We start from the raw sequence: 25,781 nt of genomic DNA on the forward strand, positions 1-25,781 counted from the left end.
AAAAAAAAAAGAGTGAGTGACATCAGAAGCCCCAGATACCCCTTTTAGATTCACCACTGTATTCACACTGAGACCACACTCCTCTGGAGTCATCTAAGATCAATGGCAGAGCGCATGGGATTACTGGTGTCCGCTCATTCCTGTCCAAAGTGGGATTCCTCTAATAAGCAGCAAGTCTAATGAGAGTCTCAACTCCTCTTCTTCTTAACTCCCTTTAAAGGAATCACATCTATATTAAGATGTAAAGATACTCCAAGCCTACTCCTGTTACCACCCCTTTATTTTTCACAAGCTTTTTCTCCCAAAAGACTCTTGAATGTCTAATCCCATCTTGATGCAGGTCTCCTGAAGGACTCAAACTGACACCTATTCTTTTTAATCCTTTTCCATTCTCTTTCCCCAAAAGATCAGTTCTTCATAGAGGAGAAAGAGGAACCCAATTCTCCTGGCCTTCCCTTCACAGGGGCCCTCTGGAACACAAACAGCATACCCTGTCATTTCTTATAGTCAACATCTAGGCTTCCAGCCATCCGAAAATGTCAAGAACCATTTGTTTTCAGGGAAAGCACTAGATGAGCTTTGCCAAAACTGTGATTCCTCAAAGTCAGTCAAACCAAAGGCCTCCTTGAAGCACAGTTTTCCAAAGCATGTCGATGAAATGCAGGTACTTACAGATACTCAGTGGGGTTGCAACAAGCAGGGAGAAGGGACTCAAGATCAGATTTTGGGAAATCTCAGCCCCACTTTAACCAGAAGTGACCACTTTTATTGTTCTTGTTTGTTTTGGTACTGAGATCCTGTGTACGACTTCATTAGACAAAAAGAGAACGTGGCCTGCTGCCAAATAAAAATGTGTACCTGAAAAATCACTATCAGGGACTTCCTCTTTTTAGTAATAGCAGACTATCACCACTGAAAACAACTAACAATTTGAATAAAATATACAATACTTGTTCTTTAAAGCTGTAAAATGTTAACCAAATTGTAAGGTAATATCAACTCAGCACTGAAAGGAAAACAGAAATTCAGAGAAGTATGAAAGTCACTTCTGCCTGGAAGGTATTTTCTGAGTCTGGCAAATTTGAACTTTTGTTTGGACAGCCTGGCAGAGTTAGAAAGACAGAAATCAAGGCCCAGAATCTGCACAACATGGGGAGACCAAAATGAGACTTGTCTAACAATAACATAGTGCCCTCAGGATGAGGACCAGCCAGAAGTTGACCAGTCCTCAAGAGAACGTGGAGCTTACGTTTGATTCACCTAGGTTGTTGAGGAAAACCTCAAGCCTTTCATTTGATTTAAGAGTGGGAGAAAGGGTCTAGATTAAAAATGCTTACAAATACTTGCGAGAAAAAAAAAAATTAAAGGTGTTGCCTTCATTCCAGGCCTTAATTTATATATGTAAGTAATTTTTATTTACAATGACCAGCACACAAGCAAAGATAAACTGACACTCTAAAATCATGGGTGAGAACCCGTAGAATCAGCAGATATGAATGAATTTCTCTTTCCATAAGTTCTGAGCCCTGTTGGGACTGGGAATGTCCCCACTGTAATCTAATTTGTTCTGCTAGGACCACTGCCTTAGGATCTGGCCAGCCTTATGTTTCATCACCCTAACAAAGTGAGAGCGCCCATTCTCTGACCAAGAAGTCCAGTCCCCATGCCCCCTAAAGAACATTTAAGAGAACCCACATTTGAGAGCTTAGAGTCAGGCCTGTACTTGCAGCACAGGGGGAAAACTCCACAGTGCTATCTCTGTGGAAGATGGAGCCACTTAGACCATCAAGACAAAAGTGTTTCCCCTTCAGATCACTCCCTCCCCTCCTCATTGAAACCACCCCTTTCTACTTTCTTCCTCCTCCCCACTAGTTCTGACCCTGCCCTCCCTCCCTCTTGATCAAGACTGCTCTCCTAATTAAAATAAACAAATGTCAGGAAGCAATTACTGCAGAAAGGGAGGCAGATGGTAGAATAGTGGCACTCTGGTATTGCATTAAGAGTAACTTTCTATCTCTTCAAAGTTTCTGCACTTTAATTAAGCATCATTCTACAGAGGTTCAATGAGCTTTGGAGTGGGTTTTTATCAAATTAGCTTATAGCAGGCCGTGTGATTGCAAGAGGTATTTCTGACATAAGGCTCAGGTGCCTGAGAGCCACCAGGAGGGGAGCAAAGGGCAAGAGACCCCAGACCCTTCACTTCCTGCAGGTCACAGGAGGGGCTAAAACTCTGCCTATAGAGGCAAGGACAGTGAAGTAGATGAGGCTGGCCTATGTCAATACTGATGTAGGAAGTTAGGCCTCCCTCCTGCTGAACACCAGCTCTTTTCCTTCATCTTCCTTCCACATCTCAGACATACCCCACATACTCAAGAGCCTGGTTCAAAAAGACATGACTAGAATCTGGGAGGTGTTACAACACAAGTGCCAGAAAGACTTGGGTTCTAATTTTCCTTGTCATGAAATGACACTGGATAAATTCATTAACCTTTCTGTGTTTCATGCTTTCTTCTTCCTTTGCAGAATGGAAGCTGTCTTCATTGCTTAGTGCTGCCATAATATAAGACCACCATGAGTGCCTTTAAATAACTGAAATGTATTATTTCTGTTCTGGAGATCAGAAGTCCAAATGAGGGTCTTGGACATGCCGACTCTTTCTGGGACTCAGTGAGAAACTGGTCCATGCTTCTCTCCAGCCACTCTTTGTATTGTTTTGCTGCTTATGAATGCATCTGCCTCCATTGCCACATGGCATCTGTATGTGTCTCTGTCTCCCTATCTCCAAGCCTGTTCTTCTATGCAGTGACTTCACAGAAGAAAGGCCTGGTGAATTGTGTTCACAAAGATTACAGACAAGAGAACCGTATGGAATCATTCTACTCTGTAACACATGAGTTCACCATGAGTTAGGGATGACCTATAGCAGGTAACAACAATTTCATCCACAAAAGAAGTAATAATAGCTAACTGTAATAGAATGGAGTCCTGGTGTGGTACCTGCTGCTCCTTGGGAGCCCTATAGAGCGTCACTATGAGTGGGCACTGACTTGATGGCACATCACTACCACCATAATAGAATGCTTGCTATGTGCCAGGTACCATTAATAAGCACTTGATGTGGTTAACTGAACTCATTGTATTCTTCTCCCAATAATCCCATTATGTAGGTAGGATCATGACTCCATTTAACAGATGAGAGAAATCTGAGGCACAGAAAGGACAAATGTATCCAAAGCCACACAGCTGTTAAGTGATAGACCCAAAATCCCAACCAGGCAGCCTGGTTCCAGAGCCCATGCACATAATCACAAAACACCATACAACAAAATAAAAAGTCGTTTGCTACTGCTGCTACTAGTATTGCATACTGTCAAGTCGGCCCCATATAGTTTCCAAGGCTATACATTGTTACATGAGCAGAACGCTTCATCTTTCTCCTACGGAGCAGCTGGTGGATTTGACTTGCTGACCAATAGGTGACCCACTGCACCACCAGGGATCCTTCATGTGCTATTGCTCAGCAACAAAAGCGAATGAACCACGGCCATACACAACACTGTGGGAAAACATCAAGCAGAGCTAACAAGATATGTGTACAAGCCAACTTACATGAAATTCTGGAAAAGACAAAGTTAATAAATAGTGACAAAAGCTACAACAGTGATTGGTAGGCCAAGGTTAGGGCCAGAGATTGACCACAAGAGGCACAAGAACACTTTGTGATAGTGAGACTGTTCTATACTGTGTTGTGGTATCAGTCACACACATAAACACAACTGCCAATACTCATCAAACTGTACACTTACAATGGGTGCAGCTCATTCTATGTTAATTATACAGCAACATTTTCATTTTAAAATCCTTAATTACCGAATGAAGGCCAGTTATTCTTGTATGGTGGGATTATATATTAAGCATTTATTATGGGTCAGGCAATGCTCTGGGTGCTGGTGCCATCAAAGAGAGGCAAACACTGGCCTTTGTAGAGATAGTTGATAAGCAAATTTGTAAATCAAATAGCATGCCTAATGGTGATAAGGAAATAAAGAAGGAAGAGCACCTATGGGTGTTCGAGGGAGGGGGTTGCAATTTGCAATAAGGGGGTCAGGGAAGACCCCCTCCCTAGAAAGGCCTGTGAGCAGAGGTAGGAAGCTGGGTGAAGGGATCACAGCTCCACTGAGATCAAGTCTGTTCAGTCTCTGTGTTCCTTTCTAGCCCTTCCTTAGCATCCTTCACCCAAGCCCTGAACCCAAGTCCACACTCTCTCTGGTTTCTTGTGAGGTGCCTCAGGCCTCTCCTGTCTCTTTCTGCCTCTCCACCAGGCAGGCAGAGTCCTGTCTGCAAGGTCTCCAGACCCTCCTCCTCCTTCTTCCACACACACACCCTTCCCAGGCAAGCCTTCACACCTTCATTCACACCACCTGCTTGGTTTAGAACAGCTTGCCACCTCCCAGGTGCAGACTCACCTCCTTCATGCCTGCTCCATCAATCTCCTGGGGGCAAGGCTTGGGAGATCTATAGGACCAGGATGCCAACCTCATCCCAAGAGGGAAGATTAGAATCTGTGTACCTTCGATTAGCCATCAATATTAGTGATCATCTACTAGGGGAGATGCCAAAATTATAAAGTTGCATTAAAACAGAACTCCAGCCTTCACAGAGACACACACACAAACTAGAAATTAAATACTAATACCTGTAAGGAAGGAGCACTGGTATCAGAGTAGATTATACAAGATTAGTAGTTCAAATCTACCAGCCACTCCATGGGAGAAAGATGTGCCCTGGTATCAGAGTAGATTATACAAGATTAGTAGTTCAAATCTACCAGCCACTCCATGGGAGAAAGATGTGCCTTTTCGCTCCTTAAAAGAGTTATAGTCTTAGAAACCCTCTATAGGCACTGTGAGTCAGAATCAACTCAGTGGTTAAGCACTGTAGGATAAGCACTGTGCTGGTAAATGCAAGATTGGTGGTCCAAACCCACCAGCTGCTCCTCAGCAACCCTATATGGGCTTGCTATAAGTCAGAACTGACTTGGCAGCACTCAATAACAACAAACTAAAAGATTGGTGACTTGAATCCACCCATTGTTGTTAAGAGTCACTGAGTCGGTTCCGACTCATAGTGACCCTGTGTAGGGCTTCTGAGGAGCAACTGGATAAGTTTGAACTGCCAACCTTGAGGTTTAAACCAACTTTGCAGTCCAGTGCATTAAAACACTGCGTCACCACAGGGATCCAGCCTTAGGTGTCTCAAAAGAAAGACCTGAGGATCTACATCCAAAAGGTCACAGTCATTGAAAACTCTGTGGGTGTCACCATGACAGTATAGTGCTTGCTCTGAGCTTACCATGTGCTGGGCATTGGACCTAGCTCTTGGTGGGCTTAGTGCCATGTGATCCTTGCAGCAGTCCTATGTTGTTGTTGTTAAGTGCTATTGAGTTCTGATTCATGGTAACACTGTATAGGGTTTCTGAGGAGTGGTTGGTAAGTTTGAACCACCAAATTTATGCTTATCCTATGGCACTATACCAGGACACAGCCCTAGGAGGTGGGTAATTAATTAATCTCATGTTACAGATGAGGTTCAAAGAGGCTAAGTAACTTACCCTTGATGGGACAGCGTGTAGGTGATAGAATGAGAATTGGAATCATGTCAGCTCCACACCGAAGCCTCCAGACTACCCACTACATGGATAGGCAGGATGCAAGTGACTCTGGGGAAGAAGCATTATCTCTGCCCAGTGCTATAGGGATGCCTTAGATAGGAGGTGTTTCTTCTGAATTTTAGAAGATTAATTTATTTCAAGGCTCATAAGAGACATTGGAAGAATGAAGGGAGAAAAAAACAAGCCAAGAAGAGAAAACACATAATGGTACAAAGCAGTGAGGTGACAAAGTACTGAGCATATTGGAGGCATGGTGCCAAAGGCAGGAAGACTGAGAACTAGAATCTGGAGAGACAAAAGGAATCTCATTTTGATAGGCCTCTACGTGGAATGAGACATATCACTGCTGACATCAGATGGATCTTAGTTGAAAGCAGAGAATACCAGAAAGATGTTTACCTGTGCTTTATTGACTATGCAACGGCTATGGAGTGTGAACCATGCCAAGCTATGGACAATATTGCAGAGAATGAACATTATGGAACACTTAATTGTGCTCATGAGGAACCTGTACATAGGTCAAGAGGCAGTTTTTTTAAACAGAACAAGGAAACACTTAATGTTTTAAAATCAGGACAGGTGTGCACCAGGGTTGTATTCTTTCATCATACTTATTAAATCTGTACACTGAGCAAATAATCTGAGAAGATGGATTATATGAAAAACACACGGCATCAAAATTGGAGGAAGACTCATTAAAAACTTGCAATATGCAGATGATATAACCTTACTTGCTGAAAGCAAAGAGGACTTAAAATACTTACTCATGAAGATCAGAGACCATAGCCTTCAGTATGGGTTGCAACTCAATGTAAAAAAAAAACAAACAATAATCCTCACCATTGGACCAATGAATAATATCATGATAAATGGAGAAAAGATTGAAGTTTTCAAAGACTTCATTTAGCTTAGATCTACCATCAATACCTAGAAACAGCAGTCAAGAAATCAAATGGCATATTGCATTAGGCAAATCTGCTGTACAAGACCACAGTAAAGTGCTCAAGAGTAAAGATGTCAGAGGACTAAGGTCACCTGATCCAAACCATGGTATTTTCAGTAGCATTATGTGCATGTGAAAATTGGACCATGAATAAGGAAAACCACAGATGAATTGATCTATTTAAGTTGTACTGTTGGAGAAGAATATTAAAAGTACCCTGGATTGCTAGAATAACCAACAAATCTGTGTTGGGAGACATCAACACAGCAATAGCAAGATGATCCTTAGAAGCCAGGATATTGAGACTTGGTATCTCAAACTTTGGACATACTATCAGGAGGAACCAGTCCCTGGAGAAGGATATCATGCTTGGTAAAGTTGAGTGTCAGTGAAAAAGAGGAAGGAATCTAATGAGATGGATTGGCAAAGTAGCAGCAGTAATGGGCTCAAACTTAACAACAGTTGTGAGGATGGCACAGGACCTGGTAGTGTTTCATTTTTCCTTCTGTTGTGCATAAGGTTGCTGGGAGTCAGAACCGATTTGACAGCACCTAGTAACAACAAATACTACATCAATCTAAGGAACAATGTTGTTATTGTTGTTAAGTGCTATCGAGTTGGTTCCGACTCATAACGACCCTGCATAGGGTTCCAAGGAATGGCTGGTGAGTTTGAACCACCGACCTTGTGGTTCAAACCAATATTACAGTCCAATACTACATCAAGACTCTAGATGCATATTGTATTTAACATGTAGTGGTGGTGGTGTGCCACGGAGTTGGTTCTGAATCATAGCTACCCTGTGTAGGGTTTCCGAGGCTGTAAATATTCACAGAAGCAGAAAGCCTCTTCTTCTCCTGTGGAACAAATGGTAGTTTCGAACTTCTGACCTTCAGGTTAGCAGCCCCACTCATAACTACTACGCTATATATTTCACATATACTTATGTAGTATTTATAGTATACTGAGCACTGTTTGAAGCACTTCACAGATATTAATTCTTATAATAATCCAATGAGGTGATTGTTATTGTCAAGTGCCATCGAGTCACTTCCAACCCATGACAACCCTATATAGGGTTTCCAAGGAGCAGATGGTGAGCTTAAACTGCCAACTTGTTGTTCAAGCTGACTTTGCAGTCCAGCGCATTGACCCGCAGCACCACACCAGGACTCCAATGAGGTAGGTAATATTATTATCCTCATTTTATAGGTGAGGAAACTGAAGAACAGAAAGGTTAAGTAACCTAACCAAGATAATTCAATTAGTGAATGGAATTTGAACCCAGGCACCAAGCTCTGGAGTTTAGGACTCCACCTTCTATTTATGCTACACTGGAGAGATCTTGGGAGAAGAAACAGTATTTTATGTATGGAATGGTGTGATTAGGTCTGAATTTCCTAAAGATCCCTCCCACAGTATGTGAGAGGAAGAGAAACTGGAGGAAGAAAAGAATGATGGTTGGACACAACATGAGAAAGCTCTGAAATGTCCTAGAAGAAACTGATGCTGGTCTGTTGGCAAGAAAGAGACAGGAGCAAATGGAGTCCAAATATTAGAGGCAAAATCAAAAGTATGTGATGACTAATGGGTAGGGAGAGAGGGAGTTCCCACATTCCCAGCTCAGATTCCTGGGTAAACGTTCCTGGGTAAAAAGTGATGCTGCCCACTCAAATATACTAGAGAGCAAATTTAGGTATCTTAACTTTGATTCTCAGCTTGTTATTGATCTCCATTTATAAGAACCAAATTGCATATGTAGGTCTGAAGTCAACATGAATGGTTTTATAGCTGTCAATGTTGATTTGCCAATAGATGAAGATATATTACATTGAGAAGATGTATTACATTGGCATATTACATTGAGAAAATCTGCAGCAAAAAACCTCTTTAAAATCTGAAAAAGCAAAGATGTCTTTACTTTGATGACCAAGGTGCATCTGGCCCAAGCCATGGTCTTTTCAAATCCCCTTCTATGCCTGTGAAAGTTGGAGAATTAAAACGGAAGACAGAAGAATCAATGCACTTGAATTGTGTTGGCAAAGATTATTGATTATTACATGGACTGCCAAATAGCTCTTAGAAGAAATACAACCTTTAGTTTACTAAGAATATGGTGAGACTAAAACTCACTTCAGACACATTATCAGGAAAGACCAATTGCTAGAAAAGGATATCATGTGTGGTAAAGTAGAGGGCTCATGAAAACTAGAGAAATGCTCCAATGAGAAGGATTAAGCCATAGTAATATATTCAAGCATACCAATGATTATGAAAATGACACTGGACCAGAGTGGAGTCCTGGTGTGGCTCTGTAGGATAAGCACTGGACTGAAAGGTCAGTTGAACCACAAAGTTGGTGATTCAAACTCACCAGTCACTCCTCAGATACCCTATTCAGTGTCACTGAGTAGGAACTGACTTGATAGCATTTAGCAACAACAATACATAAGAATTGGAATTGACCCAAGAACAACCAGCAATAGTGACAACATAGATTGAGAAAACAAGATGGCAGGCGGTCTAAGAACCCAAGAGGGGAATTCAAGTCTGGAGGCATCAATTATAGAGTCATCAACATTTGAATATTCCTGAAGAAGAAAAGAAACAAAAGTAAGCAACAAGTCTTTACAGCCCTTAAGAAAAAAACACATCTTGTAAATCTGTAGCTGAGTAGGCTTAAAAAAAAAAAAGGTTCAATGTGGTGACTTGGGGAAATTAACTCAATATGTGACCTGGGGCAAATTGCTACATTTTAGACTTACTGATTGCCAATGCCATGCCAGTTATGAAAAGGTGAAACAGGCTGACAGCAAGACAATGAGGTGACTCCAGAATGGGGTCTATTGAGACAGACTGAAAACTCCAGGAAAGTAACCCCACGAATAAATATAGAAGATTGTCCTGTCAATTGTCCAACCAACTGAAGAGGCCTCCATCAGGAAAGGGAAGACATCCATTCTCTGACTTATACCTGCTAGTTTCTAGTCCCCTTTCCCTTAGCTACTCTGCTCTCGGCTTCCTCTCTACTAGCAGAGAGAACCATTCTTCCTAAGACACAATATGGAGTCCCTGCATCATTCAAGTGACACTCTTCTGGAAAGAAGAAAACATGAAGTTCGAGGGATATGAGTGATCCAACCAGAGGGTATAAACAATCTGAGTGGTTGTATTCTAACAAAACTAAGACACTCTTCACAGGATACTGAGTCTGATCATTTTAATTGAGAAAACTCTCCTTTTCCACTTCTCAGGAATGGTGTGAGGACCAAGGAGAAGTCATCCTAGAAGTATTTTGAAGGAAAAGTCTCATTGGGTATAGAGTTTGAAACTGCTCTGGTAACGTAGTGGTTATGAGTTAATCTAACAGTTAATCTAGGGCTGCTAATCTAACAGTCAGCAGTTCAAAACTACCAGCTGTTTTGTGGGAGAAAGATGAGGCTTTCTGCTCCTGTGAAGATTTATAGCCTCGGAAACCCTATCCAGGGTTGGTATGAGTCGAAACTGACTCCACGGCACATAACCACCACCAACAACCATAGTGCCAACAGATATATACAAACTTCCGTTAGGTATTTACAAAATACGAGGAAATAACATCTCTACTCCTGTGTCCCATGTTTTGTTAATTGCCAATGAGTTGATTCATAGTGACCCTATGTACAACATAGAACAGAACACTGCCCCATCCTGTGCCATCCTTGCAACTGTTAAGTTTGAGACCATTGTTGCTGCCATCCTACCAATCCATCTTGTTGGGGGGGGGGGTCTCCCTCTTTTTTTTATTCTCCACTTTTCTAAGCATAATATTATCCTCCAAAGACAAGTACTTCCTGATAATATGTCCAAAGTACAAGAGACAAAATCTCACCTTCCTGACTTTGAAGGAGCACTCTGACTGTACTTCCTTCAACACAGATTTGTTTGTTCTATGTTACTTTCAATATTCTCCACCAACACCATAATACAAATGCATCTATTCTTCTACAGTCTTTCTTATTTATTGTCTACCTTTCACATGGATATAAGGCTATAGAGAATATTAAGGCCTGGGTCAGACACATTTTAGTCCTCAGATGGACATCTTTGCTCTTGAACACTTTAAAGAGGTCTTGTGCAGCAGATTTACTTAATGTAGTACATTATTTGATTTTCTGTGTCTCATAGGCACCTCAAACACAATATTTCCCAAGCTGGCTCATCAACCTCTCATCAGTCCTGAAATGTGCTCTTTGGCCTGAGTTGCCAGTCAACAAAAGGCATCTCCATCTCCCACCTGCTCAATACAAAACCCTCCCCTCTATCTTCTACCTCAGTCAAAGCTCTGCTGTCAGGAGTGACATGCAGCAGGTTTATTCTTTCTTCCTTATGACAGTCCCTGACATATTTGAAGGCAGCTGTCATGTCTTGTTCATTAACTCAATTTACCTTTCTTCTGCTATATACATCAAGTTGTTTTAAGAGCTCTTCACTGACCATCAATTCCAGTCCTCTCCCAGTCTAACCACTCCCGCCTCAGGATAGATCCTCAGATTCAAAGTGATGCTGAAAGTGAATGTAATATCTTGATCCACTGAGCAATGATACCCAACAGCAAACAAAGTGGTACAACATGAAGATCTAACTCAGACAGGTAAATAAATGCCCAGCATTCTCAGAATTTTCATCATGCACCCAGAATGAAAGATACAAGGGGAAAAAAGTCCATGGCATTGAGTACCTGCAACTTCAGAAAATATAGGCATCTCTACATGGAAATATAGGTCTGGGGAATTAATCCATTCTACTGATCTCCCAGTACACTTCCCTTTGCTATAAGTTCAATGTTTCCTAGTCCTCTAAATATCATTTAACAATTGTCTTAAAATAATAAGAAAAAACCGACACTCAATAGCCCCTCCCCAATCCTACTACTCAATGGCTTAAATCATCTTCTTTCATTTAAACTACAACCAAGCAACTTTAAGTATCTCAAAACCCTCTAAGTACACTGTGCATCATCTCAGACAACTACATAAACCCAACAGATGACACACTGTACATTTCCATACCAGTTGGCAGGGAAAAGGATTCTGGTGTGGGCAAGGAACTTAATCCTGCTGGCCTTCAATTTGCTCATCAGTAAGTGAGCAGATAGGCATAGGACTTTGTTACCAAAACACTTGTCATTCTCAGCAATGCTAAAACATGAACAGACCAATCCCTCAAGATGATATTTAGACATCAACCCCCTGATCTTCCTGCCTTTCAGTTTCCAGATATCTTCCCCAAATGGTCCTCAGATACAGTGGTGCCTTGGATGGCAAATACTAAATATACTGTAGCCTCAGGCAGTTGGCACCATAAATAGGTGCTTTCCCCCAATCACCTTGTGCCCCCAAACCAGCACAAAGAACAAAAGAGCGGACAGAAAGCTACTCCTTTAGTTTTGTTTCATGATGAATTAAAAATCTTTATTTTCTTGTGCTTTATTAGCTATCGCATCATGTTACCCCATGCTTTGGACTGAGCAAATGAAAAGTCGGCAGAGCAAAATCAACCAAAACTCAGGTAAATTGGGCTCTAAAGTTCCATTGTAAGAAGTGATATAATTGGTTTAGAAAGTGTCTTTATCTTCTTGAAGTTAAATACAGAGTTCACATTTTTCTTGGCTGCAGTGAGAAAGCTACTCTTGATTTTCTTACTTCAACTTACTTTAAAGACCATGTTATAAGATTTTCTGCCAACTTCCAAAGAACCCCACAAAGTAACAAAGTAAAAACCTTGCTGTCAAATCAAATTCCAACTCATGGCAACCCTACAGAATCATAAGAGAACTGCCCTGTAGGGTTTTTCCAAGGTTGTTATATTTTTACAGAAGCCAACCACCACATCTTCCTCCCATGGGGAAGCTGGTGGTTTCGAACTGCCAACCTTTTGGTTAACAGCCAAGAGTTTGAACACTTCACCACCAGATTTCCTGTCGAAGAGCTCCATGTGCTCCCCGCAAAATGTGAAACCACTCTTTAACCCACAAAATCCTTGTTGAAATAGAAATGACTCAGATCTCAACTCAAAGCACTTTATTACCCATGCATACTATTTTAGAATTTACTTGCTGTGGTGTAGTGAATTATTCAATGCCTTTTCTAGCCGTAGTCTGTAACTCCCACCAAACAATTTTTTTCCCTGCTGGGTCTGGGTAAGAGAAGATATTGATAGGATTTTATGATTCAATTGTGCATGGTTAATAGAGTTCATTGTGATTGTAAAAATTTGGAACTCTAAATGTGTATAAAATTAACCATCTCAGGAGCAGGAGGTGGGGGGATCTCACCACCATCAAAGATAAATCAGGAGTGGAGCACATCCTTTGGACTCCAAGATTCCTACACCTTGAAACTTCTTGACCCAGGAGCAGAGAGCTGTGGTACTGGACAGCTGCAGAGGAGCAGCAGCAGAACCAAGAACCAGAGCAGGGGGCTTGCCAGCCCATGGATCAAGTAAACCTCAGTGACTTAGGCCAGGAGGCTTGTTTGCAGACCAAGGTGCCTTTAGGCTATTCACTGGGGAGTAAGGTTTGCTGTATCAAATTTGTTCTTCAGATGATCTCTAAATTCAGGTGGGATACATTCAAGGTCATATTTTGGCCCTCATGGACTTGCTTTCATTTTCTTCAGCTTCAGTTTGAATTTGCATATAAGTAATTGATGGTCTGTTCAACAGTCTGCCCCTAGCCTTGTTTTCACTGGTGATTCAGAGCTTTTCCATCATCTCTTTCTGGAGATGTAGTCGATTTCTATGTATTCCATCTGGTGAGGTCCATGTGTATAGTATTCTCTTCTGCTGTCTAAAGAAGGTATTTGAAATGAATAAATCACTGGTTTTGCAGAATTCTATCATGCGTTCTTGAGCATCATTTCTATCACCAAGGCCGTATTTTCCAACTACTGATCCTTCCTCTTTGCTCCCAACCTTTGCATTCCAATCACCATTAATGCTCAATACATCTTGATTGCATGTTTGATCAATTTCATATTGAAGAAGTTGGTAGAATTCTTCTATTTCACCCTCACTGGCTTTAGTGGTTGGTGCGTAAATTTGAATAATAGTGGTATTAACTGGGATTCTCTGTTGTTGTTTCTGTTGTTATGTGCTGCAGAGTCGGTTCTGACTTATAGCAACCCTGACAGGGTTTCTGAGGCTGTAAATCTTTACAGGAGCTGAAAGCCTCATCTTTCTCCTGCGGAACAGCTGGTGGTTTCAAACTGCTGACCTTGCGGTTCGCAGCCCAATTTGTAACCACTATGCTACCAGAGCTCCTTTGGGCTTCCCTTTAGGCATATGGATATTACCCTATCACAGACAGCATTGTACATCATGACTGATCTGGCTATGTTCTTTTTGACAATTAATGCAATACAATTCCTCTTCAATTTGTCATTTCTGGCATAGTAAACCATGTGGTCATGAGATTCAAAAGGGCCAATACAAGTCCATTTCAGCTCATTAATGCCTAAGATATTGATGTTTATGTGTTCCATTTTATTTTTGACAACTTGCAATTTTCCCAGAGTCATACTTCATACATACCACGTTCTGATTTTCAATGGATGTTTAAAGCTGTTTCTCTTCATTTTGAGTTGTGCCCCATCAGCAAATGAAGGTCCCGTGGGCTTTTCTCCCACGGGCTTTACTCTATTTGCTTCATCACGGTCAACTCTACTTTGAGGAGGCAGCTCTTACCCAGTTGCATTTTGAGTGCCTTCCAACCTGAGGGGCTTATTTTCCGGCGCTATATCTGACAGGGTTTCTCTGCTATTCGTAAGGTTTTCAGTGACTAAATATTTGGAAGTAGTTCATCACTCCTTCTTCCTAGTCTGTCTTCATCTGGAAGCACATCTACTGGTGAAGATCAAAGAGCACAGCCTTCGGTATGGATTATGTCCAGAAAACAAAACTCCTTACCACTGGACCAGTAAACAACATTCTTATCTATGGAGAAAAGATTGAAGTTGTCAAGGACTTCATTCTTCTTAGATCAACTATCAACACTCATGGACACAGCAGTCAAGAAATCAAATGACGTATTGCATTAGGCAAATCTTCTGCACAAGACCTTTTTAAAGCATAGAAGAACAAAGATGCCAGCTTGAGGACTAAGGTACATGTGACCCAAGCCATGGTACTTTCAATAAACTCATATGCATGTGAGAGCTGGACAGTAAATAAGGAAGACCATAGAAGAATTGATGCCTTTGAGTTATGGTGTTGGAGAAGAATATTGAAAGTGCCATGGCCAGCCAAAAGAACCAATAGATCCGTTTTGGAAGAAGTGCAGCCGGAATGCTCCTTGGAGGCCAAGATGGCCAAACTCATACTTTGGACATATTGTCAGGAGGGACCAGTCGCTGGAGAAGGATATCATGTTTGGTAAGGTGGAGTGTCAGAGAAAAAGAGGAAGATCCCCAACAAGATGGATTGGACAAGTGGCAGCATCGATGGACTCAAGCATGGTAACAATAGTGAGGTTGGCCCATGATCGGGCAGTGTTTCGTTCTGCTGTGCATAAGGTCACTATGAGTTGGTACTGACTAGATGGAACCTAACAACAACAACAACAAAGGTTTGCTGACTCAAAGAACTAAAGCCATGTGCCTTCAGGCTGAGGCTTATGGTTGAGTGATGTGTCCCATGGGTATTTATCCACATCCCCAAAATACTTCTGCATCATTGCAAGTCAAAGAGAGGCCTGCCTGTGGGCATGGCTGAGAAGAAGCTGTACTGACTCTAAGAACTGTGCTCGGAACATTTCTAACCCTACATTGTAACGTGTTAATTTCTCTAATAAATCCCATATCATGAGCATTGTTTCTGAATTCTGTGTGGCCATTGCAATGAATTTTCAAAGTCAGAGAAGAAGTAGAGAATAGTGTGGGAGGGATGGTTTGGTAACATTTTTTTGTACTTGCTAACATTTGTTTCGTGTATGATTACAAGAGTTGTATATGTACTAGCTAGAAACATTCAAAATTACAGAGGAAAATGTATAATTATATCTTCTAGAAATGATTAACGGTAACCCACATAGTCTTTTTTCTTACGTACATATTACTTAATTGGGATCGCACTCTACATATAATTTTATAACCTGATTTTTACCAATGCTATTAAATTATTTTAATGATTAGCATTCCACTACCATTATTAATTTAACTAATTTCCTATTGTTGAGCATTTAGACTACTTCAACCTTTTTACTTTTATAAATAAAACAATGACAAATATCCTATGCTGTCATTAAGTGCAGTCAAGTCAGTCCCGATTCATAGGGACCCTGTGTAGAGTTTTTAAGGAAAGACTGGTTAGTTTGAACTTCCAAATCTGTGGATCAAACTGACCTTGCAGTCCAGTGCATTATCCCAAAGAGCCACATATGGACTCTAAATGGAAGGTATTTATGTATATAGTCCTCTTTCCAGATCCTGTGCTTCTGTATTATGTCAACAAAAGAACAGTCAATAGAAGGAAAAGAGGAAAAACAAACAAAGATGGCTGACATCTGATTTTCCTTACTATCCCCAATAACTCAGCCTCACACACTCAAATTGTTTCCTAAAACAACTAAGCCATTTTTGGCTCTATCAGGTAGGCAAAGATTAGTAAATATATATTGTAGAGCTTGGGAGAATGTTTCTTCTTAAAAAGTTGCAGATGGGATGGTGATGTGGCATAACTTTTAGAAGAAGAACTATTCTAATTATAGAAATATAGACTCTAAACAGCCTATAGACTCTAAACTGATAAAGGGAACTGTTATATCAATATGTTGTTGTTGTTGTTGTTAAGTGCCGTTGAGTCAGTTCCAACCCATAGCGACCCTGTACAAGGTTTCCGAGGGTGTATATCTTTATGGGAGTAGAAAGCCTCATCATTCTCCCGCGGAGCGGCTGGTAGTTTCGAACCACTGACCTTAAGGTTCGCAGCCCGATTCGTAACCACTATGCTACCAGAGCTCCTTGTTATATCAATATAGTAGAATATATTTTACAAGGTTTTAATACGAAAAGTTCAAGTATGCTCACATTATATATAATTCCCAATGCAAGAAAAATCCAGCATGTACAGTATGCTTCATGTCTGTAAAACATATAAAACAAATATATACACTCTCATATGTGTACACACACACCTAGAAGGATTAGCACTAAAATGTTAGCACTGTAAGTGATAGCATTAATGATTTTTATTTTTGCCTCTTTGTGGTTTGTTTGTTTTTTTAGTTTTCTGCAGTAAAGTGTACATTATTTTTATTACATAAGATACTATGGAGTCAAGGGTAGCAGTTCAAATCCACCAACTGCTCCTTGGAAACCCTGTGCAGGGGTGTTATGAGTCAGAACCAACTTGATGGCACTTAACAACAATAACAAAATACTGTGTATTAATAGCAGTAACAGAAAAATTATGTAATTAGAGAAAAAATAAAACCAAAGTAACTTTCCAAACTCTGAGGTGAGCCAGTCCAATTCACTTTCCCTCCTTTCCTACCCTCCACCTTTGACCATATATAAGAGGGAGTCCTGGTATGGCTTTGTGGGATGAGGCCCTAGACTGAAATGTTGGTTTGAACAGCAAGATGGTAGCTTAACTCACCAGGCACCCCTTGGGAACACTATACAGGGTTACTAAGAGTCAGAACTGACTCAATAACACTTAACAACAACACAAGAGGGAAAAGAATGAAAATTTTTAAACCAGAAAAAGGGCTTGTGGCATTTCCCACCCTGTTTTGAAATGAATCCAAGCAATGGAGAGAAATTTGGGATCAAATAAACCATCAAATTTGGAAGCCAGCACCAACTCCCTACAATGAGTAATCACTACTCACCCAAGGCCCCCTGAAGTCTCATATGCCACAGAGGTAGGTTGAAGCAAGAAGGCTGAAGCAAAGAGGAGAGACCCCACTCCCACCCCACTTCAAAAACCTGTTATCCCGCGACCCCCATCCAAGGGCACTGTCCACTGGAGAAAGCCATTTTCACCTAGTCTGGAGAACTGTCTCTCTGGATACAGGTAGGAGAGAAAACATCTAGTGTGTAAAGTGGAAGTCACAGCGACTCAGATATGAACGGTGTGTGTCCATAGCTTCTTCACAAATGTCAGCCCAGCCATGGATGTGGAATGAGAGATGGTGACCAAATCAGGGCTTTGTGACTGTCTATACCTGCTGGCTGTGGTACACTATTAAAGTGTTTTAATGCCTCTCCCTACCACCCATCTGTCTGCTTGTTGTACTGTGGTGGTTTGTGTATTGTGGTGATGCTGAAAGCTATGTCACCAGTATTTCAAACACAAGTAGGGTCACCCATGGTGGACAGCTTTCAACTAAGAAAGACCTAGCATCTATTTCTAAAATTAGTCAGTTAAAACCTTAAGAATAGCAACAGAATATTGAAAGATGAATCCCTTATGTGGAAAGGCACTCAAAATACACAATAACTATAACATGGATTTGAGTGTACCAGCCATTGTAAATATGGCACAGGATTGAGCCATATGTTATTCTGTTGGACATGAAATTTCCATAAAACTAACCATATCTATCCCATTAGTTGAAAGGGATAATTAAATTAAAGCAAACATGTAAAGAATCTCAATCTATGTCTAGAACATGGAACTTGGGTTCTCTTTCCCTCTCTTGTTCTTCCCTCTGATAAAGGTCAGGTACTCTCACAGCTGAGCTCCAGCAACAAAGTTTTCCTTTCCTAAGGGTCGGGGGCAGGGGGCCTAGTTCTATTTGAGATGGTGGCCTGGACTTGATTTAAGAGAATCTGTTGAGCACATTGGCCAACACACATAACCCAACATCCACCAAGAAAGCTGTCCCTGCAATTTATTTGTACAATGTAATAGATGTTTCACAGGAATCACAGACTTGTGAGTTGGGAGATACTTTGAAGTTACCTCATTGCTCCTCTTCCCTGGAGGAAGACTCACCCTCTGAACCTCACAGCCTAAATAGGTAACCTACAGGGGAGGTCCTGGCAGCTTGTGACAAATGTCACATCCTCTTTCTCTTTACATACTCAGAAATAGAAACAAGAATGTTACATCATTTTTAACCAAGGTGGAGTCCACAAAGTCCTTTTGTAGAGACTAATTTAAATTCCCTTTATTACACATTTGATGAACTTTTAGGAGTCTGTCAAATCCTCTCAGGCTGGAGGCAAGAAACAGGGCTACTTTCATTGGCAGGCAGGGGAGTGGAGGCACCTTGTCCCAAATGATCCAGTCTTTGTTTCCCCTCCTATTTCACCCAGGACAGAAGGCTAGTCTCTGATCCTGGAAGGAGTGGCATGGTTACCCCCACAACAGCTTCACAGTTCTCAAGTTAATGGTTGGAAAGGAGGCCCTGGGGGAAGAAGGGATCTATGGAGTATTTCCCACCCTCACTATTTCCACTCAGAGCTGTGTCTGAATCAGTCACCCATTCTTCTGAACTTTAGATTAAATCACTTTGGTCATTGTAACCCATTTCTGCCCTGGTGAACTCGCTCCAAGAGAGATTTTTCAGTGTCCACGTTAAATTGCACTTTCTCCTGGCAGCCCACAAGTCACACTTCAGAGCACACCATCTGAGAAGATGGGAGAACAGCATGTCAGGGCGTCTGACTGTCAGAGCAGCTCTGTCTCTGCCGGCTGCTCCAGGGCTCACCAGCCCAGGGCTCCCTTCCCCAGGCAGTGAGATTTCTGTCTTCTCCACTTTCTGCCTCCAGCCCCAAACTTGTCAGCAACCCCTTGGTGTAGGAAACACACAAGTTGGTTTGGCTTAAAAGGTCAATTGCAGCAGATTTGTACGTGTTGTCTCCCTCTGACGCCAAAGTCCCGTGGAAGAAAGCGAAGTACAACCAGTCCTTGAGGCAGGCGCTTCTCTGCTCCCACCCCCGGCTTCTCACTCATTCTCCACCACCCTCATGTCTGAACAGTGTCTTCAGCCAAGCAAGGACAGAACACTCACAGGCTGGGTACGTCTCCACTGCCTTTCCCACATCGGTTCCAAAACTCAGCATACACACCCCTGAAAGGCACCCAGTGAAACCATCACACACACCAATCCCAGAGTAGACAGAGGAGGGAAGGGGATCTGGGGCTGGGAGACTGGCCCTTTGGTATGGATTGACCTCACATTCAAAAGGTTTGATACAGGAGAATTGAGCTGGGTACAAAGTCAGGGAGTCAATTTGGCTAAATTCTAAGGAAGGCATTCCTATTAATGAGGCACCTGTCCTAAAATGCAGTTCTCAAATCAAGGTTCAGGGCCTTTGGGGCTCTGGGAGATTCTTCCAGATGGTCAGCAGACTGTCGCTTCTAATATTAATGTCTAAAATGTGACAGTGTCAACACATCTGTTTTCAGGATAACGTACCCATGGCCTTTACTTGGGACATTACTGAGAGTCATGGAGTGGTATAGCAAGAAGGAAACTTTGTTGTTGTTTCAAGTGCTACTGCATTGATTTCAACTCATAGTGACCCTGGAAAGGGTTTCCAAGACTGAAAATCCTTGTGGGAGCTGAAAGACTCATCTTTCTCCTACAGACTGACTAGTGGTTTAGAGTCCAGTGTTTATCCTCTAGAACCACAAGGAGACCTACATATTCAAAATCCTCATTTTGCAGATGAAGAAACTGAGTCTGGGGTACAGGAAGGGTCACACTAAAGCCTGTGAAACAAAAGGTAGGGCTAGAACCCAAGCTTCCAAGTGTCCAGTCTAGGTTCTAATTCAACTGTACCACCCCACCTTAATGGAACATCTACCAAAACCCATCAGGCAAATGAGGGCTGTAAGATTAGCTAAACATCAGATCTTCTTCTACAAGGGTTAATGAGAAAGCTGGACCTGGGAGACTCTGCCTAAATGATTGGAGAAACACTATTAGTATTCAATTAAATCGTAAGAACATGTATTAAGCATTTTTTTTCTTTATACAATATGAAGCCTAAGGTTTCCTCTTGTTCTCATCCAGACAGACAGTCTTCCTAGGCTGTGGCTTATGGGACAGGGATGGTTCCCAACCTTTCCACACATCAGAATCACCTGGGAAGTTTTTAAAAGCATAGCCTATTGAGCCCCATCCCCAGAGTCAGATTTAGGAGATTTGAGCTGGAACCAGACTTTGCTTTTCCCACACATTTCCAGGCGATCCTGGGACCCTACTTTGAGAATCAATGCACTTGGGTTTCACTAAGACTGAGAATTCCATTTCCCTGGGTTCCCCCAGTCCAGGTTGCACATCCACAACTAATACAACGTTGCTCAGTCTCTTCTCACGACTGCAACCTTATCTGATGGTTCTGCCCAATTAAGGAGACTGGCTGAGGCTACAACATAATCTATTACCCCATTAACAGATGGCTGAAGATTCCAGCTGGCCCCCTTCCCAAGATCACCCGCCGTCATCCTGTACCAAGTACCACCAATCCAGACAGAACAGATGAACCAGCGAGGAGTTTTAACGACCACCATCCCAATACCAAAGTGTTCTTGCAATTCCCCCAATACACTAGCTCTTACAGGGGTCTGTGCAGCTACAGGAGCTGTAAGAATCCAGGGGGGGCCCTTAAGTAGCACCCACTCTTTTTCTTTTCTCTATCCATCCCCAATTTCTAGAGCAGCTGGCATTCGTCTGCTGCAGGTACTAACATGCAGGCCCTCAGTTCCATGGAGACAGGCACTTCTACATAATGTATTAGATCCCTCCCTGGCTCACAGCAGGTTGGGTTGCCTCCATGTCAGAAAAGGACAAGACAGCTGCTCAGATCAACAGGTGTCTCCCAGTGCAGCATCCTCCAGGGAACATCGATCCTCCTGGGAAGCCAGGTCATTCACTGGGGCTTAGTCAAGGGGAGGACTTGGAACCCAAATGAGATCATATGCCCAGCTGCACACTAACCCACAAAGGAGAAGAGCCTAAGGATTGTTCATGGTAGGAGTCCCTGAGTGTTGCAGACGGTTAACATTAACCAAAAGGGTGAACATCTCAGAAGAAAAGCTGCCTGGCTATCTGCTTCTGAAAAAAAAAAATCCGACACAGAAAACTCTGTGGCGCCCAGTTCTACTCTGGCACACAGGAGAGCACCAGGAGTCATAGCTACTGGCTTATGGGGTCAGAGACCAGCAAAGATCCATGCTCCAGCTCATCTAGGGCCACTCACGTGGCCTTAGGCAAGTTGGATAAGCTTTCTAAACCTCTGTTTTCTCATATGCAGTCTGGGGGAACTAATGATACCTACCTTATAGTTCTGTTGTCAGGATTAAGACAGGTGCCAAGTGTACCTGGTGAGCAGTCTGTACACAGTAACTGTTAGATGCTCTTACTCTGTATTGTTGCTATGAAGGAAAACCCAAAAGCCCTCTGTGTGGCTCAAACTACCATATTTCAAAGACCTTGCGACTCCCTGTACCCCAACTGGCTGGGGAACCATGTAAGTGTCCTAGTGTACCCATGAGGTCTTCAACCCCAGCAGCTCTGACCTCTGTGCTCTTCTGCTTGCCTGCTGTCTGCTCCAAAATGAGGTTTCCTTTACTCTTTTCTAGATATTTCCTCTTGGCTTTCCGACAGTATCCATTTTAAGCCACAATGCAGGCTCTGACAATGAGCCTCTGCTGACTCCAACACTTTCTCCATTTCTGGCATCACTAGAACTTTCCTTGGAGCCAGGAGGCCTGTCCTGGGGCCAGGGTTTGGTCAGAGGTTTTGTTCTCTGACACAGTGTGACCAAGACATGCCCAACAGCTAGCTTTGACAGGAATCTACCATCTAGGGACCAAGCTAAGAAGCTTCCCAGGGATTTCCCCCAAAATACAGGAAGTGAGTTTATGTCTGGAGTTACATTTGAGGCTGCCTGGAAGGAAACACAACTCTTGCCCAAGTACTGAACAACTCAAGGAGAACTTAGACTCTTATATAAATCTTGATTTTGCAAGAAACAAAGCCTCCTTTCCACATGGCCAGCATAAAGGCTGGTGGTGAGTCTATGGCTATGGGACCGCAGGAAAAGAGTCCTGGTGGGGCACTGTAGGATAAATAGGGACTGTTAACTACAAGGCTGAAGGTTCAAGCCCTATATAGGGTCACTAAGAGTCGGAACCAACTCAACAGCATTGTAACAACAATTCTGAGTTGCACACCCTCTCATCTCTTTTCCTTTTCTTTCTGGCATTGCTTGCTGCCTTGCTGTCTACATCATGCTCAACTCTTCCCTCTCCCAACCTCCCTTAGCCCTCAGCCTTTATCATAGCCTTTGAGCCCAGGAACCCCAACTCAGTTTTCCAATTCCAAGCTCCAAAGGGGACAGAATAATGACTGTGCTTATCTTTTATTAAACAATAGAGACCAAGATGTGGCTGGGCTGCCCTGGTACTTACCTTGATATTATAAGTCATGGCTATGTGGGTAGAATAGGTTCCTAGTGGCACAGACAGCTTGCACTCAGCTTCTAATCAAAAGGTTGCTGGTTCAAAGCCACCCAGCAGCACTGTGAAAGAAAGATCTGGCCATCTATTCCCGTTAGATTATAGCTACTGAAAACCGTATGGAGTACAATTCTACTCTGACACACATGAAGTTGCCATGTGTCAGAATCACCTTAACACCATGGGTTTTGTGGGGATGGCATAGGCAGAGTCACCTGGTAAAGAAACTGCCTGCTGCCCTCTCAGTATGAATACTGGAAATAGAAAAAGCTTCTAGGTAGGGAAGCGAAAGAAGGAAATCAAACTTGTGGTCTAGGCAGAAACCGACCCAGCAGAGCATTTCCTGCCTGGAACTGTATTAAGAAAGTGATCACAGGAGTAGCAGTCAGAAGACTGGGGTCTACTCCCAGGCTTTCCAAAAATGGGCAGATTCCTTCTGAGCCATACTCATTCCTCATTCTTGTGAAAACATGTTCAAATGTCCCCTGGCTCTGGGTTGAACCTGTTATGCAGTAGTTCATATTATTTTATATCCCAAAAAGTAAAGGAAAACAGCCCAAACTTACTGCCATTGAGTCAATTATGACCCATAGCAACCCTATATAGGGTTTCTGAGGCTATAAATTTTTATAGCAGTCCAGGGCTTACCCCTTTATATACAGGCACCACCCAACTGCTGTTTTGAAATAGATGGCAAGAAGGAATGAAGGGGAGAGGTATTAAGTGAGAAAGCCACGTCTCCCATGTCTTCGAAGCTGTTTTAGAAACCAACCCTCCAACTCCCCAATATGGGCAGGTAGTGGGGAGGATAGGAAGAAAATGCCAGTAGTAGCCAGGGAGGCGAGAGTCAGTGCTCTCATAGGTCAAGTCCCCACAGGTCAAGGGGAACTAAAGCTGCCTCCCTACCACCCCCACTCAGGAAGAAAACAAGGGAGCTCACACCTTCTCTTAGCAGACTGCCTACCAAGTTTCAGACACTGTAGAAGTAGCTGGAAGTCCTGGAAATGTCACAAACAAGAATAGACAGACCTGGAGGAGGAGCAGAGTGAGAGGCCTGTGGCACGCCAGTGGTCTAGACATGCTCAGCATCAAACTCTGACATAATGCTAACCATTCTCAATGCTGGACATGAGGGTTTGGGGCAGTCTGAGGATCTATGACCCACCAACGCAATCCTTTCTGATCTTCCAATCCAGACTGAACCAGAACAGGCAAGAGGGAGAGAGACAGGGTGGATAAATTCTGGCATGTGGTTGAGTTCAGTGAAAGCAGAGGTCTTCTCCAGCACCCCAGCTAAAAGCAGAAGCAGCCTGCTGTATTGATTATGCATGCATGCCACTGGCGAGGGCCAAGGTGCTGGATAATTTATATACTGGTGTGAGCATTCACAGAGCTGTGGGCAGAGTTCAAAGAAAGGAGCCAGAGAACAGAAGTTCAAGGCATAAGCAAATTGCCACATTTCTACAGCTTCCGGTGAGTGGCCAGAAAGGTCTTGAGGGACAGCAATGTGTGGGAACACATATTGTTCTTTCTGCCTATGACAGGCTTTCCTTCCTGGGACTCGTCATTTCCTCACCAGGCACAAGTACCACCATGGGAGGAAGCCTGACCTATACTCCAACGATGGATAATTCAAAGAAGATTTAGACACTATTTAACAAGTTTTTGCTTTGCAAGAAATGAAGACCTCTTCCAATTATAGTTGGGATGAGGGGTGGCTGAAAGGTAGGATCGACTGGGGCCACAAAGTCCTTGGGAAAGGAGGTATCTGTGGTCGCTTCCATTAGAACCGTTCTACTCAACCATCAGTTCAAAGCAATTCTTCCTCAAAGAAATCTTCCAAACTCACCCAACTATGATAGACTTTCACTACATGTCTCCTTCATAGCTTTATTCTAGCTTATACTTTGTTCAGTTCCCTTCTCATGCTCCTCAAATGTAAGCCCCATGAAGACATGGACCTTTTTATCATTAACCCAGTACATGGCCTTGGTAGAAACTCCAAAGATAGTAGTTTAATAAAAGAATAACTGAATGAGGCCTTGCATCCCACACATAGTCATATTCATTGTTTTGTCTTCCCAAGTAGACCATGAGTTCAGTAGGGCAAGGACATGAGGTTTTGTCTCTCTAGCCCATGAGGGAGGATGGAGAATGGGCAGAGATATAAGGGTCCCTGGTACTCTTGGGTGATTATTTCTCATCACCAAGAGGAACCAAACAACTCATTTCATCTTGTTCTTTCCCAGTGCTTAGCATAAACCCTAACCCATAAGAGGAGCTCAGTGTCTGTTTTCTGATGATTTACCCTCTAACAAACCACATTAAAGACTAAAAATATGTCCTCTGAGGAGCTCAGTGTCTGTTTTCTGATGATTTACCCTCTAACAAACCACATTAAAGACTAAAAATATGTCCTCTACGGCCAAATAGTGGCAACAAGTCCCCTGAGTAGTTTCACTGGCAAAAAGTCCCTCAGGGCCATGAATTACTGACACAGAGACTGTATGTTAGAGTACAAGGGACCTCATTCAGGAGGTGGGAGCCCTGAGTGCTGCTCCCATTCTATATTGTGTAGCTGGGTGACATGGGCAAAAAGTTACACTCCCTGGAGTGTAGTTGTCTCATTTCTAAAACGGGAGAGACTACCTGCTGGCAGCAAGCTATCATCTTATATCTCTATAGCTCTCTCTCTGTCTCTCTCTCTCT

Source organism: Chrysochloris asiatica, unplaced genomic scaffold (genome assembly GCF_000296735.1).
Source record: "Chrysochloris asiatica unplaced genomic scaffold, ChrAsi1.0 scaffold00070, whole genome shotgun sequence".
Taxonomy (NCBI): Eukaryota; Metazoa; Chordata; class Mammalia; order Afrosoricida; family Chrysochloridae; genus Chrysochloris; species Chrysochloris asiatica.